We start from the raw sequence: 19,651 nt of genomic DNA, 5'->3' as shown, positions 1-19,651 counted from the left end.
AAACTCATTTTTTTAGGGAGGTGGGTCTTATGTTCAGGCGGGGAGGGTTTCACCCAAGGACTAAGATTTGAGGGTTCTTGGCAAAGACTGCCGAAGTCCCAACTTACCACTCATTCTACCCTCAACTCCCTGAGACAATGTCTATGACATGACCAAGGCCTAAACCTGCACTGCAGAGGGCTCAAGACTAAAATGCCAGCACCCGCAAGAGGGGCACTAGAATAATCACTGTGGGAAGCTACAAAGAAGAGCTGCCCAGCCCAGGGGCCAGTGAGAGCAGAGAGATCATGAACTGCTCCAGTGAACAAAGCAGACGAGGTATCAAGACTGTCCAGGGCAAGGATACAGATGGTGCCCTGAAGACAACAAATTCCAGAGAGGTTTTGAAAGTGAAGAGCAGCAACATCCTGATGTCTTATCATCTAGTTTCCACACCGTTTTAAAAAAATTTTTAATAATTTTATTTATTTATTTTTGGCTGCATTAGGACTTATTTTTTTTGGCAGTGATATTTTATTTTATTTTTTGCATGTCACTCTATTTATTTAACATCTTTATTGGACTATAAATGCTTTACAATGGTGTGTTAGTTTCTGCCGTATAACAAAGTGAATCAGCTATCCATACACATATATCCCCATATCTCCTCCCTCTTGCGTTTTCCTCCCATGCTCCCTATCCCACCCCTCTACGTCATCACAAAGCACCGAGCTGATCTCCCTGTGCTATGTGGCTGCTTCCCACTAGCTATCAGTTTTAAATTTGGTAGTGTATATATGTCCATGTCACACTCTCACTTCAACCCCAGCTTACCCTTCCCCCTCCCCACATCCTCAAGTCCATTCTCTAAGTCTGCGTCTTTTTTCCTGTCCTGCGCCTAGGTTCTTCATAATCATTTTTAAAATTCCATATATATGTGTTAGCATACAGTATTTGCTTTTCTCTCTCTGACTTACTTCACTCTGTATGACAGATTCTAGGTCCATCCACCTCACTACAAATAACTCAACTTTGTTTCTTTTTATGGCTGAGTTATATCCATTGTATATATGTGCCACTTCTTCTTTATCCATTCATCTGTCGATGGACACTTAGGTTGCTTCCATGTCCTGGCTATTGCAAATAGTGCTGCAGTGAACATTGTGGTACATGACTCTGTTTGAATTATGGTTCTCTCAGCATATATGCCTAGTAGTGGGATTGATGGGTGGTATGGTAGTTCTATTTTTAGTTTTTTAAGGAACCTCCATACTGTTCTCCATAGAAGCTGTATCAATTTACATTCCCACCAACAGTGCAAGAGGGTTCCCTTTTCTCCACACCCTCTCCAGCATTTATTGTTTGTAGATTTTTTGATGATGGCCATTCTGACTGGTGTGAGGTGATACCTCATTGTAGTTTTGATTTGCATTTCTCTAATGATTGGTGATGTTGAGCAGCTTTTCATGTGCGTCTTGGCCATCTGTATGTCTTCTTAGGAGAAATGTCTGTTTAGATCTTCTGCCCAATTTTTGACTGGGTTGTTTGTTTGTTTGGTATTCAGCTGCATGAGCTTCTTGTAAATTTTGGAGATTAATCCTTTGTCAGTTGCTTCATTTGCAAATATTTTCTCCCATTCTGAGGGTTGTCTTTTCATCTTGTTTATGGTTTCCTTTGCTGTGCAAAATCTTTTAAGTTTCGTTAGGTCCCATTTGTTTATTTTTGTTTTTATTTCCATTTCTCTAGGAGGTGGGTCAAAAAGGATCTTGCTGTGGTTTATGTCATAGAGTGTTCTGCCTGTGTTTTCCTCTAAGAATTTTATAGTGTCTGGACTTACTTTTAGGTCTTTAATCCATTTTGAGTTTATTTTTGTGAATGGTGTTAGGGAGTGTTCTAATTTCATTCTTTTACATGTAGCTGTCCAGTTTTCCCAGCATCACTCATTGAAGAGGCTGCCTTTTCACCATTGTATATTCTTGCCTCCTTTATCAGAAATAAGGTGACCATATATGTGTGAGTTTATCTCTGGTCTTTCTATCCTGTTCCATTGATCCATATTTCTGTTTTTGTGCCAGTACCATACTGTCTTGATTACTGTAGCTTTGTAGTATAGTCTGAAGTCACGGAGCCTGATTCCTCCAGCTTCGTTTTTCTTACTCAAGATTGCTATGGCTATCGGGGTCTTTTGTGTTTCCATACAAATCGTGAAATTTTTTGTTCAATTTCTGTGAGAAATGCCATTGATGGTCTGATAGAGATTGCATTGAATCTGTAGATTTCTTTGGGTAGTATATCCAAAGTATAGTCATTTTCACAATGTTGATTCTTCCCATCCAAGAATATGATATGTCTCTCCATCTGTTTGTATCATCTTTAATTTCTTTCTTCAGTGTCTTATAGTCTTCTGCATACAGGTCTTTTGTCTCCTTAGGTAGATTTATTCCTAGGTATTTTATTCATTTTGTTCCAGTTGTAAATGGGAGTGTTTCCTTAATTTCTGTTTCAGATTTTTCGTCATTAGTATATAGGAATGCAAGAGATTTCTGTGCATTGATTTTGTATCCTGCTAGTTTACCAAATTCTTTGATTAGCTCTAGTAGTTTTCTGGTAGCGTCTTTAGGATTCTCTATGTATAGTATCATGTCATCTGCAAACAATGACAGCTTTACTTTTTCTTTTCTGATTGGGATTCCTTTTATTTCTTTTTCTTCTCTGATTGCTGTGGCTCAAACTTCTAAAACTATGTTGAATAACAGTAGTGAGAGTGGGCAACCTTGTCTTCTTCCTGATCTTTGTGGAAATGGTTTCAGTGTTTCACCACTGAGAACGATGTTGGCCGGGGGTTTGTCATATATGACCTTTATTATGTTGAGGTAAGTTCCCTCTATGCCTACTTTCTGGAGGATTTTTATCATAAATTCATGTTGAATTTTGTCAAAAGCTTTTTCTTCCTCTATTGAGATGATCATATGATTTTTCTCCTTCAATTTGTTAATATGGTTTATCACTTTAACTGATTTGCATATATTGAAGAATCCTTGCATTCCTGGGATAAACACCACTTCATTATGGTGTATGATCCTTTTCATGTGCTCTTGGATTCTGTTTGCTAGTATTATGTTAAGGATTTTTGCATCTATGTTCAGCCCTGATATTGGCCTATAGTTTTCTTTCTTTGTGACATCTTTGTCTGGTTTTGGTCTCAGGGTGATGGTGGCCTCGTAGAATGAGTTTGGCAGTGTCCTACCTCTGCTATATTTTGGAAGAGTTTGAGAAGGATAGGTGTTAGCTCTTCTCTAAGTGTTTGATAGAATTCGCCTGTGAAGCTATCTGGTCCTGGGCTTTTGTTTGTTGGAAGATTTTTAATCATAGTCTTAATTTCAGTACTTGTGAGTGGTCTGTTTATATTTTCGACTTCTTCCTAGTTCAGTCTCGGAAGGCTGTGCTTTTCTAAGAATTTGTTTCTTCCAGGTTGTCCATTTTATTGGCATATAGTTGTGTGTAGTAATCTCTCATGATCCTTTGTATTTCTGCAGTGTCAGTTGTTACTTCTCCTTTTACATTTCTAATTCTATTGATTTGAGTCTTCTTCCTTTTTTTATTGATGAGTCTGGCTAATGGTTTGTCAATTTTGCTTTTCTTCTCAAAGAACCAGTCTTTAGTTTTATTGATCTTTGCTATTGTTTCCTTCATTTCTTTCTGATCTGATCTTTATGATTTCTTTCCTTCTGCTAACTTTGGGGTTTTTTCTTCTTCTTTCTCTAATTGCTTTAGGTGTAAGGTGAGGTTGTTTATTTGAGATGTTTCTTGTTTCTTGAGGTGGGATTTTATTGCTATAAACTTCCCTCCTGGAACTGCTTTTGCTGCATCCCATAGGTTTTGGGTCATCGTGTTTTCATTTTCATTTGTTTCTAGGTATTTTTTGATTTCTTCTTTGAATTCTTCAGTGATCTCTTGGTTATTCAGTAGTGTATTGTTTAGCCTCCATGTGTTTGTATTTTTTACAGACTTTTTCCTGTAATTGATATCTAGTCTCATAGTGTTATGGTTGGAAAAGATACTTGATACTATTTCAGTTTTCTTAAATTTACGAAGGCTTGATTTGTGACCCAAGATATCATCTCTCCTGGAGAATGTTCCATGAGCACTTGAGAAGGAAGTGTATTCTGTTGTTTTTGGATGCAACTTTCTATAAATATCAATTAAGTCCATCTTGTTTAATGTATCATTTAAGGCTTGAGTTTTCTTATTTATTTTAATTTTCATTGATCTGTCCAGTGGTGAAAGTGGGGTCTTTAAGTCCCCTACTATGATAGTGTTACTGTCAATTTCCCCTTTTATGGTTGTTAGCTATTGCCTTATGTATTGAGGTGTTCCTATGTTGGGTGCCTAAATATTTACAATTGTTATATCTTCTTCTTGGATCCCTTGACCATTATGTAGTGTCCTTCTCTGTCTCTTATAATAGTCTTTATTTTAAAGTCTATTTCATCTGATATGAGAATTACTACTCCAGCTTTCTTTTGATTTCCATTTGCATGGCATTTCTTTTTCCATCCCCTCACTTTCAGTCTGTGTGTGTCCCTATGTCTGATGTGGGTCTCTTGTAGACAGCATATATACAGTTTTTGGTTTTTTTTTTTACCATTCAGCCAGTCTATGTCTTTTGGTTGGAGCATTTAATCCATTTACATTTAAGGTAGTTATCAATATATATGTTCTTATTACCATTTTCTTAACTGTTTTGGGTTTGTTATTGTAGGTCTTTTCCTTCTCTTGTGTTTCTCACCTAGGGAAGTTCCTTTAGCATTTGCTGTAAAGCTGGTTTGGTGATGCTGAATTCTCTTAGCTTTTGCTTGTCTGTAAAGGTTTTAATTTCTCCATCGAATCTGAATGAGATCCTTGCTGGGTAGAGTAATCTTGGTTGTAGGTTTTTCTCTTTCATCACTTTAAGTATGTCCTGCCACTCCCTTCTGGCTTGCAGAATTTCTGCTGAAAGATCAACTGTTAACCTTATGAGGATTCCCTTGTATGTTATTTGTTGTTTTTCCCTTGCTGCTTTTAATTTTTTCTCTTTGTATTTTATTTTTCATAGTTTGATTAATATGTGTCTTGGCATGTTTCTCCTTGGATTTATCCTGTATGGGACTCTCTGTGTTTCCTGGACTTGATTAACTATTTCCTTTTGCATATTAGGGAAGTTTTCAACTATAATCTCTTCAAATATTTTCTCAGTCCCTTTCTTTTCTCTTCTTCTTCTGGGCCCCCTATAATTTGAATGTTGGTGCATTTAACGTTGTCCCAGAGGTCTTTTAGACTGTCCTCAATTCTTCTCATACTTTTTTCTTTATTCTGCTCTGTGGTAGTTACTTCCACTATTTTATCTTCCAGGTCACTTATCCGTTCTTCTGCTCCAGTTATTCTGCTATTGATTTCTTCTAGAGAATTTTTAATTTCATTTTTTGTGTTGTTCATCATTGTTTGTTTGCTCTTTAGTTCTTCTAGGTCCTGTTAAACATTTCTTTTATTTTCTCCATTCTACTTCCAAGATTTTGGATCATCTTTACTATCATTACTCTGAATCCTTTTTCAGGTAGACTGCCTATTTCCTCTTCATTTGTTTGGTCTGGTGGGTTTTTGCCTTGCTTCTTCATCTGCTATGTGTTTCTCTGTCTTCTCATTTTGCTTGACTTACTGTGTTTGGGGTCTCCTTTTCGCAGGCTGCAGGTTCGCAGTTCCTTTTGTTTTTGGTGTCTGCCCCCAGTGGGTATGGTTGGTTCAGTGGGTTGTGTAGGCTTCCTGGTATAGGGGACTGGTACCTGTGTTCTGTTGGATTAGGCTGGATCTTGTCTTTCTGGTGGGCAGGACCGTGTCTGGTGGTGTGTTTTGGGGTGTCTGTGACCTTATTATGATTTTAGGCAGCCTCTCTGGTAACCGGTGGGGTTGTGTTCTTGTCTTGCTAGTTGTTTGGCATGAGGTGTTCAGCAGTGGAGCTTGCTGGTCATTGAGTGGAGCTGGGTCTTAGCATTGAGATGGAGATCTGTTGGAGATCTTTTGCCGTTTGATATTATGTGGAGCTGGTAGGCCTCTGTGGACCAATGTCCTGAATTCGGCCCTCCCAACTCAGAGGCACAGGCCTGACACCCAGGCCAAGCACCAAGACACTGTCAGCTGCACGGCTCATAAGAAAAGGGAGAAAAAAAGAAGGAAAGAAAAAAATTAATACAGTAAATTAAAATAAGTTATTAAAATAAAAAAATATTTAAAATAAAATAAAAAGTAATAGAAAAAAAGAGAGAAATAAATAATAGAGCAACCAAACCAAAAAACACATCCACCAATGATAACAAGCACTATAAACTATGGTTGAAAAAAAAAACCCAAAAAAACAAAAAGCAAACAGACAGACAGAGCCCTAGGACAAATGGTGGAAGCAAAGCTATACAGACAAAATCACACAAAGAAGCTTACACATACGCACTCACAAAAAGAAAAAAGGAAAAAAAATCTGTCTATATTTAAAAGCAAAAGGAAGAGAGCAACCAAATCAATAAACAAATCTACCAATGATAATAAACTCTAGATACTAAACTAAGATAAACCTAAAACCAGAAACAAATTATATGCAGAAAGCAAACCCGAAGTCTACAGTTGCTCCCAAAGTCCACTGCCTCAATTTGGGATGATTCATTGTCTGTTCGTCTTTTCAGGTATTCCACAGAGGCAGGGTACATCAAGTTGATTGTGGAGATTTAATCCACTGCTCCTGAGGCTGCTGGGAGAGATTTCCCTTTCTCTTCTTTGTCCGCACAGCTCCTGGGGCTCAGTTTTGGATTTGGCCCCACCTCTACGTGTAGGTCACCTGAGACCGTCTGCTTTTCACCCAGACAGGATGGGGTTAAAGGAGCAGCTGATTCGGGGGCTCTGGCTCACTCAGGCAGTGGGGAGGGAGGGCTACGGATGCAGGGCGAGCCTGTGGCTGCAGAGGCCGGCGTGACGTTGCACCAGCCTGAGGCACACTGTGTGTTCTCCCGGGGAAGTTGTCCCCGGATCATGGGGCCCTGGCAGTGGCGGGCTGCACAGGCTCCCGGGAGGGGAGGTGTGACCTGTGCTTGCACACAGGCTTCTTGGTGGCTGCAGCAGCAGCCTTAGCATTTCATATCCGTCTCTGGTGTCCGTGCTGATAACCACGGCTCATGCCCATCTCTGGAGCTCTTTTAGGTGGTGTTCTGTATCCCCTCTTCTCATGCACCCTGAAACAATGGTCTCTTGCCTCTTAGGCAGGTCCAGAGGTTTTCCTGGACTCCCTCCCAGCTAGCTGTGGTGCACTAACCCCTTTCAGGCTGTGTTCACGCAGCCAACCCCAGTCCTCTCCCTGGGATCTGACCTCTGAAGCCGGCACCTCAACTCCCAGCCCCTCCCCATCCTTGCAGGTTAGCACACAAGCCTCTTGGGCTGGTGAGTGCTGGTCGGCACCGATCCTCTGTGTGGGAATGTCTCTGCTTTGCCCTCTGCACCCCTGTTACTGCGTTCTCCTCCGTGGCTCAAAGCTTTCCCCACTCCCCCACCACCCGCAGTCTCTGCCAGTGAACAGTCTCCCTAGTATGTGGACACTTTTCCTCCTTCCCAGCTCCCTCCCACTGGTGCAGGTCCCGTCCCTATTCTTTTGTCTCTGTTTTTTCTTTCTCCTTTTGCCCTACCCAGGTACGTGGGGAGTTTCTTGCCTTTTGGGAAATCTGAGGTCTTCTGCCAGCGTTCATTAGGTGTTCTGTAGGAGTTGTTCCACATGTAGTTGTATTTCTGATGTATTTGTGGGGAGGAAGGTGATCTCCATGTCTCACTCCTTCACCATCTTGAAAGTCTCTCTGCTCTGGGTCTTCATTGCTGCACACAGGCTTTCTTAATTTTGGTGAGCAGGGACTACTCTTTGTTGCGGTACATGGGTTTCTTATTGTGGTGGCTTCTCTCGTTGTGGAGCACTGGCTCTAGGTGCATGGGCTTCAGTAGTTGTGGCACATGGGCTTAGTTGCTCTGTGGCATGTGGCATCTTCCTGGACCAGGGCTTGAACCTGTGTCCCCTGCATTGACAGGTGGATTCTTAACCACTGTGCCACCAGGGAAGCCCTTCCCCCCATTTTTTAAAACTAGGAATTGAATCCCTACTTGGTGTATCAGATAGGCCAGCTGTTTGTGTAGCCCAATCCAGCCGTTGTCTTAGACTTGTTTCTTTGTGTTAGTCCCTGAATCAGAAATCTTTACCGATCCTACCTTTCCTTTAAGGGGAAGCTGGTGCTCAAAAACATCTAAAAACTGGCCCAAACTAACTCTTGCAGGCTTATGTCTTCTATTCCCCAATATTAATAACCCTTTACCAGAGTCACTAAATACATCTTCAGTCTGCCTGTCTCAGTACCTTTGCTAGGGCCATTTATTCACCCCTGGAATGATTTTCCTTCTTGGCTCTTGTCCAGTGGAAACTTTGCCTAGACTCAAAGATGCTCTCACATCTCACCACCTCCGGAAAGGCTTCCCAGATCACCCAAGATAGGTGAGATTGTTTCCTCTTTCATAACTCTGAGGAGTCCCCTGGCTTTGTCCCCTTCATGAAACTCATGCCGTCTAGTGCTGTCACCCTGAGTGTACCTACTGAGAGTCTGGGCTCATAGACACTGAGGGACACTTTTTGTTTTTCCTGTTCTGTCCATCAGCACCAGGTACAATGCACAGCAGCTGCTCAGTAGGTATTGTTGAGCTAACTGGGTGAATTATGTCTCTAGGTAATTCTTGGTACCTAAAGTGTTTACATACAAACCCATTCATTCATTCATTCATTCATTCATCCATTCATTTTTACATTGACTACTCACTCCATCCAGCTCTGTGCTTGTCCCTGGAAATATAGCAATGTTCAGTAAAGTCATGGTACCTGTCTTTGCAGAGTTTATAACCTCGTGGGGGAAAAGAAATAATCACACAACTAATAATCAGTACTCATTGTGGCTTCCACTTACTGAAGGCTTACTCTCTGCTAGTCACTATATTAAGTACTTCTTCATATTATCTTACTGAGTTCTCCTGACTACCCTTGGAGACAAGCATTATCATCCTCTTCTTCCAGATCAGGGAATCGAAACTTAGCATGTTTGTTAGGTTAAATGCCTAAAGCCACCTGGCTGGCGAGAAGAAGAGTGAGAGTTTGACCTTACCTGTATGACTCCAGAGCCTGTGAGTTTTAACCACCACATAATTACTAATCTTACAGGGATGTCAAATACCATAAATAGCATACGTGTTAGTTTCCTATGGCTGCTCTAACAAATTACTGCAAATTTAGTGGCTTCGAAGAACACAAATTGATTATCGCGAAGTTGCGGAGGTCAGAAATCCAACATGCTCTCACAAGGGTAAATCCAAGTTGTGGTCATGACTGCATCCCTCCTGGAGTCTCCAGGGGGGAATTCCACATCCTTGGCTTTTCCAGCTTCTAGAAGCTGCCCTCATTCCTTGACTCACGGCTCCTTCCTCCATCTTCAAAGCCAGCAGCGTCGCATCTCTCTGACCCACTTCTGTCTTCATGTCTCTCTCTGACTATAGATGAGAAAGGTTCTCTGCTTTTTAGAACTTATGTGATCACATCTGGCTCACCTGGTTTATCCGGGGCAGTCTCCCCATCTCAAGATTCTTAATCACATCTGCATGGTCTTTTTTGCCCTGTAGGGTCACATATTCACAGATTCCAAAGCTTAAGGTGTGGACATCTTTGGGGTGCCATTTTTCTACTGACCACACCAGGAGAGAGTTCGCAAGGGAAGCAGTCTGGAGGTATAGGGAGGGCCCAGGCTACCCGGGAGGGACAGGAACCCCAGCCAAGGACTGAGAAGGTGTGAAGCCCCTGCCAAGTCACAGAGCTGGGGCCTTAGAAAGTCTGAGAGTGGCCTGATGTGGAGAGTGGGGGGAAATGGCCCCTGCTGAGGCTGGAGAATGTGGCAGGGGCCAGATCGTGAGGAACATGGCTGGCAGGTAGGGGAGGGATTCCATTATGGTTCTGGGAGAACAGGGCAGTAAATTAAAAGGTCAAGAAGGGGATACAATTGATTTCATTTTCAGCTCATTCTGCTGCTGTGTGGAGAACAGATTGGTAGGAAACGAGAGTGGACACAATTAGGAGGGTATTTCAATAGTTCAGGTGGGAGATGTTGGTGACCTGGACCAAGATGCTGGCACTGCAGAGCCAGAGGAGAGGTCTGCCTGGGCTCTTCCCCAGAGCAAATGGCAGGGCTGGGTGGTTGCTTGGATGTGCTGTTAAGGGGGAGACTTCTAGGTTTCTTAGTGGGATCACTGGAGTGGGGGGGGCATGGTAGTTGGAGGAAGACCAGGGATGATCAGAGCCGGGTGGCTCTAGAAAGAGCAAAGCCAGTTAATATAAGACAAAATCCTCTTGAGGACAAGAGGCCAGAACTGAGCGGGTATAACTAGGGCAATATCTTCTACCAAATCGCTCATTTTGGTTCTTATGACTGAATATTTATAGGGGCCATATTTCTTTAAGAGGACCCAAATGCATGACATTAAAATGTTTCCTGGAAAATTATGCAGACTAAATATGCTAACTGTTGGTTTGGTTTGGTTAAGGGCAACAGATCTGTTATCATAGTTCAGCCTTTCCATCTTAATAACCAAGTATTCTTTTTTATTTCCTCTCTCTCTTTCACATGGTACCTTTATGTGCACTATATATATATATATATATATATATATATATTTCCTGAATCTCAGCCTGATGGCAGCCTGATTCTTTGGGCACGGTATAAAATCCTTGATTTTTAAAACGATTCATTTTGTTTTTTCAGCGAATACATATAAATGTGTACATTTTAACAGAATTAATATTTTGCAAAACGATTTCAGGAAACTGTGTTTGACATAAGCCATTTATGGGATGAAACAAAAGGCAATCAAGTCACCGTGCAAGGTTGAATTAACAGAATTGCGCACACGCTCGTGTAACTTAGCAACTTAATTTATACACCAGTCCTGGGATGAGACTCCACAGTCATCTTGTTTCGACCTCACAACATGACTGCATCTACTGACACATGTTAGGTTGGGAAGCTTGATACTAGAAAAGAATGGAGTAAATTCTCCTGGGGAGCAAGGACACTTCAGAATTTCCCACTGGTCTCCCTTTCATCCCTGGGGGCTGTGCTTGTCTGATGCATGGATGGTTGGATGCCCAGACTTCCCTGGAAAGACTTTCCTTGTGTTCTTCCCTTTAGACTCTTTCAGTGGTTCTCAAACTTCATTGAACCTAAGAATTACTATATAGGGCTGTATGGATAAAAGGCATGTTTGATTTGCAATTTAAGACAATTCAAGGGTACTTTACACTTTAATTTTTGCCTTCTGTGCTGATTTTAGAACTTAAACTCTCTGTAAATTCTTGGAACTTACTGCGATCTGGGGCAATAATTCCAAGTCTGATTTGGGGAGGTATCTCATCACCCTTCCTTTGAGCAGAAGAGGGGCTGAAGTTAGAGGCAGGCGGGAGATGCTCTACATGAAACTGATTAAACAATTAGAAGATGATAAGCACCCTGGTCCTGTTTGTGGTCAAAAGATCCTGGCATGGCAAGACAGCAGAGACCTTAATATTAATTGTCCGATGCCAATGTGAGGACAGGGTTGGACCTAGGACATATACAATGAGATTCCTCATGAGGGACCAAGGCTGTCACCTAGTGCTGTACAAGCAGAGCCTTATTGTAGTTTGAGACAAGTGTTGGGAGAACCACACAGCTCATTTGCACCTAATAATGAATGCCACAGTCCAGACTCAGGCCACAGCTTCCTCAGCGGTCCCTTGTGTAGTCACATCATCACCTGCCATATTACATGCATTTACTTTGCAATTTTGTGGCTTTTCCTCATTTTGATTATATTTATTTTAAATGTTAATTTATAGTTTCAGAAGTGTTCTAAGCAGAGGGAATCTATTCCCAGTTTTAGGTGCGTTCATATTTAAGACACATTATAATTTAAACAACTGGGAATCTAATGCATTTGGTGTTGAATAGGAATCACTCCAGGAGTACATACTCCATCCTCAAACACTTACTGTGCATCTGGGGTATAAAGATGAATAGGTGGTAAAGACGGGGAATTTTTTCCTATGAAAAGGGTCCAGGTCTTGCTCAACTTAATGAAATAGTGCCTCATGCTATTCCTAAGAATAATGAGAAAGCATGAAGTGTCCTTCACAGCTGCATTTGTGTACACGTCAACTATGTGAAAATGGCATCAAGTGTTGAGTAGAAAAGTTCTTATTGAGTCTGTAGTTCCAAAGTGTTATAAAATATTTCAGATCCCGAAACCCTGGCATGTCCTTAGCACACTCTGTATTAAATACATTATGAAATCCACTTAGTAAAACAAAGAAACAAACAAGCAAAAGAACTCCATGTAGGGTGAATTTAACAGCTATGAAGATAAGTCTCTTCATAAGTTTCTTTCCCAAAGAAGATAAGTTTCTTTCCCAAAGAAAACATTGGGAGAGCTGTTGTCAGTGTAAACTTTGACCCTCGAGCCGAGACCTGCTTGTTAAGTATAAAGAAGGGGATAATGTTTGGGGCTTAAACTTTCTGTGGTCCCTCCACAAGCTGTGGCGAGGGATGTCTTCACACTGACCACATGCTCGTCTTCAGACTCCAGCATCTCTCCCACTCGTGCTCAGAGAGTGTTTGAGGAATGAAAGGATTGTGTACTTTGAGGTGATTTCTATTCCATGGCAAATGCATCACTTAACGTGTGACTCAGCTCACTGGCAGCTCTAGTAATTAAAGTGCTGCTTTCAGGCACGGGGGCTGCAAAACTTCTGCATTGATTATGAACGGGATCACACAGGTGCTTTCCCAGGCTGCTTCTATGTTTCTGATTCATGATGATTGTGTCCACCCCAGCCTGGACCAGATGTATGTGCTGAAGCCCATCTGCTGCAGCCTTGGTCCTGCCCAGTCTTCGAGCCTGTTCTAACCAATGTACTGAACAGCCCATTTCCACTGGTGAAAGGTGCTTGGAATGACTTCCTTTTCCTTCTACCCTGAGTCTGGTGAGACCCAGGTGTCCTGCCCACCCCACGTGCAACCTGCAGCCTTATTCTATTTCACTCGCAAAAGCTTGGGTGAGCTGTCCATCGCTGAGTCTTCTTCCTCAGCTCCTGGTCTGTGCACTAATTCCCCACTGAGATTCAACTCCTGCCCTGCCCCTGGCTAGGCATGGATTTTGTCACCCCAAGCCTTGCATCCTTCTTTCTCCGTGAGCTTTTGGACCCCCTGGCACTGGCACAGGTTGGATTCCTGGAGGAAGGAGTGCATAGTGAAAAGCTTTGGCTCTCTTTCCATCTAAGTCTTAGTCTAGATCTAGGTCTCAGTACCTGGCAGAGTTCCCTCCCCTCTGCATAACTGAGTTGACATTTTTAGCTTTATGGGGTTTGCTCAAAGCAAAGTAGTCCTAACTGCTCATCACTGAAACAAGAACTATATGACTTCTAACTAAGAAAAAACTCAATACAACAGGTCTATCTCTCATGTGGACTCAGAGGTGAAGTCCAAGCTGTAGGGTTGGCACACCTTTGGGGTATCTCTAAGCAATCTTACAAATGTGGTGATTCTAGTTTTGACTTTTGGTGCAACTCTAAAAAAATTAGTCATTGAACTGGTTAAAAGTTTATAGTACCTCACCATGAAGGTTTTCATTAGTGTCTTTCTTGAGTTTTTGTTTTTAAGGTATTTTTCAGGAATGGTAGCTACTGAGCCAACCAATTCTCAGTCACTCATTCATTTGTCAGTCCAAGAGGGAGATACAATTACTCCTCCTATTAGCACCAAGCAAATGGGGAAGGGTGATGCTGGCCATTGCCTGGACTTCAGGAGAAGGGAGAATCCAGGGCGGGCTGAGCCATGGAATTTCGTTTGGTTTCTCAAGTTGATGTGGGCAGTAAAAAGAAACTGAGTTTAAAATGTTCTAGAAGAAGTCTTAGGGGACAGTGAATTCTTGTTCTTTCTTCCCTCTGAGTTATCTCCCCATTGTTCTTTGGAGGAAGATGAAGTTTCTCCTCCATTGAAAAAGATCAAGTTACTAGACAAAAGGCATGGATGGGAATGTCTTTTTGCAGAGATTAATCATTTGAAACCTACTTTGCAAACTGCCACGCTACCAGCCCTCACTCTTGCTCCTTTCTTTACTTTTCCATGCCTTCTTTGTGAATTGCTGTGCTCTCAGTTCCCGGTGCCAGAACCTACCGACCAGATGTACAGTTGGCTGTTCATCTTTGGATCAAGCCTCATCCTTTTCACAAGCAAAGCTATCTTCCTGTGGGCTCCTTGGTGGGATTTTGGGATGCCTCGAGAATTGGGTGAGTGATGATGGTTTGTAATTGCAAGATGGATTGTTTATCAATACCACAGACAATGCTAGCCAAGAAAGTAGGTTTGGTGTTTGGTTGTTGGGGATAGTGGACTGTAATAGTTTCCTCTGCAAGTTTTTATAAGGAAGGTCAAATGCCGAAACATAGCAGGAGGAGTCTGAGTACAGGGAGAAGGCTGCGAGATGGATGAGAATACAGGATCGAATAAGATTTGATGCTTTGAATGCTTGTGATGTTCATAGGCTGTTCCAAAAATGTGAACTTTCCCAGCATCTTCATTCGTTCATGGAAAATTTGCGACATCTGCAATTGCATTTATCTTTTAAATTTCCTTTCTAACCATTGTGTTGCATAGTCTGGTACTTCATTAGTAATGATTTTACTGACAGTTCCCTTAAACATTCTCTGGATTCAGGTGGAGAAAGATGGATTTTTAACTAATCTTTTTTGGCAGAAACATATATCATACAGGAGACTTAACTATTCTTTCTATTTTTCATTTGTTTTCTTTGGTATTATCTGACATTAGGTTGTCAGAACAAATTAAGTGGGGACTGAGCAATAATTGCTTTGTGATATAAGAAGATGGGTAAAAATTGCTTTTTAACTCAGTAGATGCTCTACTTCCTACATCTAAAATATTTAGGTAGGCAACTGTGCCTTGAGTAGACGGGACTGTGGATATATTTATGGACCTGGCCCATCTTTTGAAAATGGGGATTTGTACTGAATAATTTGGATTTGCCGACTTCATAGCTCAGGTTTCTGGAACCAGTGCCAACCCCCTCTTCCCGCTGTGTGATGCAAATGTGGTCCTGTTGTTAATGCTAGTCTTGTCTGTCTGCTGCATCCTTTCTTCAGACTATCCACTAGTATCCACCTAGGTTGCATCCACCTCCCTTCCATCTAACTGAACTTTTAAGATTGTCTTGATTCTTTTAAAAAACCCATTTCAAAGATCAATTAGAGATCAGAGTGGCAAACTCTTTAGAACCCTAGACTCAAAATGCATCAAGGCACACAAAAATGAATTTTCTATTATCATTTCAGGAGATATTTATTTCAGCCAATTCTGTGCTGGATTCTGGGGGTTTTATCTATAATTTTGGAGTTGGAAAAATGAAGCAGGACAGTTTATTTTTCTCCCAATTAGTGCAATAGTTAGGATTCTTAGTCCTTAGAGCAGTTTCTATTTCCATGAAGATTGGCAGATTGGTTAATGGGTGGGACCTGGCCATGTTAGTATGGTCTTCATAAGTATAACTTGGTACAGGAAATGTTAAAAAATAGAAAGTTGCCTTTTTATAAGAGAGGGAATTTTTTTAATCGAAGTATAGTTTATTTGTAATGTTTCAGGTATACAGCAAAGTGATTCATATATATATATATATATATATATATATATATATATATATTCTTTTTCAGATTCTTTTCCATTATAGGTTATTATAAGATACTGAATATAATTCCCTGTGCTATATGGTAGGTCCTTGTTGTTTATTTATTTTATATACAGTAGTATGTATCTGTTAATCCTAAATTCCCAATTTATCCCCCCCCCCGCCACGAAAGAGAGGGAAGTCTGTTTGGATTTGACCAAGGGGAGATGTTCAGGCTGTTAGCTGAGGAAACTAAGTTCTCTGGGTTAGAGTTTCATTGGGAGATCACCCCTTCCCAACGGGGAATCGAAGCGGGAAACTTGGATTAGCTTAGCTGTGTTTTCTCATTGTCTACACAGATGAAACCAAACCAGGAAGAAAAATGACAGCAGACTGATTTTTAGCTTTTGTTCCCGAGATTCCTGTGGCAAATCTTAAAACTTCAAGTGCAAAGTTGGAATCAGGCCTTAAAGCTTGCTAGGTGTGTATGTGTATGTATGAGCGTGTGAGAGTTTTGGACCCATTTGCTGGAGGGAAATATGACTCAGTTATTAGTTTAGAATTGTTTTGCTACACAGAAATCAGTATAGCTATGTACTTGCAGATTTTGGGATTGATTAATTGAACAGAGAATCAAAATGGATTGAGTACTTACTCTGTGTTGTGTGGTTGGGTAGTGAAATTACATGGTGACCCAACACAGGGCCCCAGGAGTCTGTGGTCTCAGAGGAGACAGACAGGAAATAATCAGGATGGAGGGTTCTGGTAGAACTGGGGCCATGAGAGAAGAGGGTGTTACCAGTAAGTTCCTGCAGGGGATGAAGAGGATGAAGAGGAGATGAAATACAAGTGTGTCTAGGGGTAGTGTAGCTGGGTCATGGAGGGAGATTGACAAGAAGTAGATGACCTACAAAGGGGCAAATGACTGTGTCAAGTGACAGCCAGGTTGAGGCTCTGGAGGTCCTTCTTGGTTGGATTTGGGAGTTCCTATTGCTCATAATATTGAGGAAATCTCTTGTAACATAATATTTCTCTTTCTCAAGGAATATTCTATTTGAATTAATGAATATTTAATCCCAGATAGCTGGATAGTTTGGACTTTGATCTTTTTCTTAAAGAATTATCTAGCTATCTGGAAATCACTTTTTACCCTTCAATATCTAGATAGTACGTGAACAGCTGACTTTAGAAACTCTTTAGATAGAGTTGAGAGTATCACTCCGTTTTCCAAATTGGCCCTGCTGTGTCGTATTATATTAATACATTGCCTAATATTAAATGGCCCATGGAGTCCTTATGTAAATATTTTTAGGTGGGTCATTCTTCTAAAATAATGTGAAATTCTCTTGTGGTATTTGATTTAGAATTTTTGTGTCTATGTTTATAAGATCAGTCTATAGGATTTTTTTTTTCTTTTTTCTTTTTGGTTTGTCTCTTTTCTCTCTTTTCTGGTTTTGTTTAGAATTAGACCAGTTGTATAAATGGTGTTGGTGGCAAGCTTTCTATAATTTCTATGCTCTGACATGATTTATACATTATAAAAATAATCTAGTCCTTATTTAAGAGTATATCTAAAAAGCCTGTTATGGGTTATAACCTCCTGAAAGTAAATTGTGAGTAACTTTCCCAGCGTTTCTATAGTTTTGGTTTATCTGAGTGAGTGAGATGTTTTTGCTTTTATTTTCTTTTCTTAAAAGAATCTGCCATTTCTTGAAGATTTTCAAGGGGATTAGCACAGAACTATACAAACTATGCTTTTATATTTTTAAACCTTCTTTGCATTTGGGGTCATTTCTATATTTTTTCATTTCTATAGGTATATTTTCATTTTCAGATTTTATTTTCTTGTTTTGAGTGACTACAAATATGTGTGTATTTGTTTATGTTTTCCCAAAAATCTGTTCCAGGATTTACCCATTAATTCTATGGTTTAACAAAACTAGTATTAAACATTTTTTTCTGCATCCTATAGATATGCCTGGTTTTTACATTGAGGACTAGTTATTTTACTTTTATTATTTTTTTTAATACTAAGAGAATTTAAATGTGAACTTTCCTATGAGTACTGTTTGATCCTACCTCAAAAGTTTTGATAGTTTTAAAATATTACTCATTTAAAAAAACTCCACTTTTGGTTTAATTTTTAATTCAAGGTTATTTAAGAGAGTGCTTTTTAATTTCTATGTAGTGGCTTCCTCTCTTGCTTAAATATTATCACTCATTTCTTATTATTTTTGCTTCATATTATGATGCTATGCTAGTCAACAGATGTTTATTATGGTTTTATATTCATTTTGGATTCCAACTTTACTGATATAAAATTCCAGTCCTTGTACTGTTTAATATTCTTCTTAATATTCAACTTTGTCATAAATAATTTCCATACTTTCTTACTTTTTAAAGTCTACCTTAAAATTTTCTGTAATAAATCTTTCTGCTCTCTTCCTTTTAAATTTTCCTGTTCATTTTATTTCAACATATCTCTTGAGCGCAGAATATGTTTGATTTTTAAAAATCCAATCGTATCATCCTTTAATGTTTTTATTTATTTTTGCCATGATATTTATGTGTTTTTGAAAAGTTTTTCCTTCTTTTTAATGTTTTCTGGGTTTTTTATTTTTGAGCTCTTTTCCTGTTCTTATTCTTTATCTTTACATTCTCCATGATTTTGAGTTAATGTACTCTAGTTTAAATTTTACTCGTGGTTCTTTAAGTTAAATAAATTTAAAATATGTATTTCTATAATAATCAAAATTAAGAATGAGATAATATTTTAAAAAGCTTTCTGTGCCAAGTCAGAGATTTAATGTGTTTTTACTCCCCTTTCTCATTTCTGAGATTTAAAAAGTATAACCTGTGTTTTTAGATTCGGATTATTGATATTCAATGAGTTTTTTTTTGTTGTTGTTGTTGTTTTTTACTATTCCTTATTTTTAAGAGGTATTTTACGTTTATTTTTAGCTTAATCGGCACTTTTATAATCTTTATTTGGATCATCTTTAATGAATTTCAATGTTCACCACCAGTCCTTTTAGGTCACAAAATCTTATTTTTTTTTGAATCATTTCTTGATTATTTGGTGTATTTTTCTTAATCTTTTTGTCTAGTTTAAATTTAGACAAAACTGTAGTTGCATTTTCTTTTTGTTTTCAGTGTGATGGAAGGGATACCTGAAGCTGCTTTAATTTTTGTTCTGTTGTAGATTACTTCTCTTTCTTTCCTTTCCCCCCACCTCTGCCTGAATGCTTATATGCCCTTTTTCTCCATTTATATGATTTAAGAGTTGACAGAACGTGTGCTGATGGGGGCTGCTCTCATCAATTTAGGTTGGAACGTGGTGAATGAACCCTTTTCCTCCACATACTTAGGTGTTTTTTGAACTCTAACATTTTTTGTAAATTATTTTAAATCAAAACTCTCAGCCTTTCTGGCTGAAATGCCTCCTCAAGAATTCATGGTATTTAAGTTGACAGTGTCAGTTCTGGGGATGTGCCATCTTCTTGCTCTTCATTTTTATCTCCTTATCTCTTTGCTTTCATGCAGAACACCCAACTCTTCTCTTCATCACAGTTTCAGTTTTCTGCATGATCCAGTCTGCCTTGACCAGACATGAAGCAGATAGTTGATTTCAGGTGGCCAATGTTGTTGGTGTCTTAACATTCTTCTGGATCTCACCAGCAACCCTTTGGATTTTGTCCACTTAATTAGCACTCCACATTTTGGTTCTTTCTCCCAGATCTCTGCTAAGTGGGCTCCTCTCTTTACCATTTGCTTTCCTGACACTTTGAACCGGCAGAAGGTATGAAAAAGTATGACGCACACATCTCCTCCTACTGAAGTTCTTGACTCATCTCAGCAGTTGGCACTGCCC

The 19,651-nt window shown here is 39.9% G+C and overlaps 1 protein-coding gene across 5 annotated transcripts in view; it reads left to right on the top strand.

The window, feature by feature from the left end:
* The window catches only part of SETD4 (SET domain containing 4), a 580,992-nt gene that overhangs the window by 214,861 nt on the left and 346,480 nt on the right, over window positions 1-19,651 (top strand). The window contains exon 14 of one of the 5 annotated variants that reach the window (XR_010840855.1): window positions 14,257-14,354. The exons of the other annotated variants lie outside the window; for them this stretch is intronic. The gene's annotated coding sequence lies outside the window, so the exon portion shown is untranslated. Of the gene's footprint in view, window positions 1-14,256; window positions 14,355-19,651 lie in introns of those variants that run through there. 5 annotated transcript variants of the gene reach the window in all.

Source organism: Kogia breviceps, chromosome 5 (assembly GCF_026419965.1).
Source record: "Kogia breviceps isolate mKogBre1 chromosome 5, mKogBre1 haplotype 1, whole genome shotgun sequence".
NCBI lineage: Eukaryota > Metazoa > Chordata > Mammalia > Artiodactyla > Physeteridae > Kogia > Kogia breviceps.
Note: the sequence above shows the minus strand (reverse complement) of the source record. Positions and strands in the feature narration are given on the sequence as shown.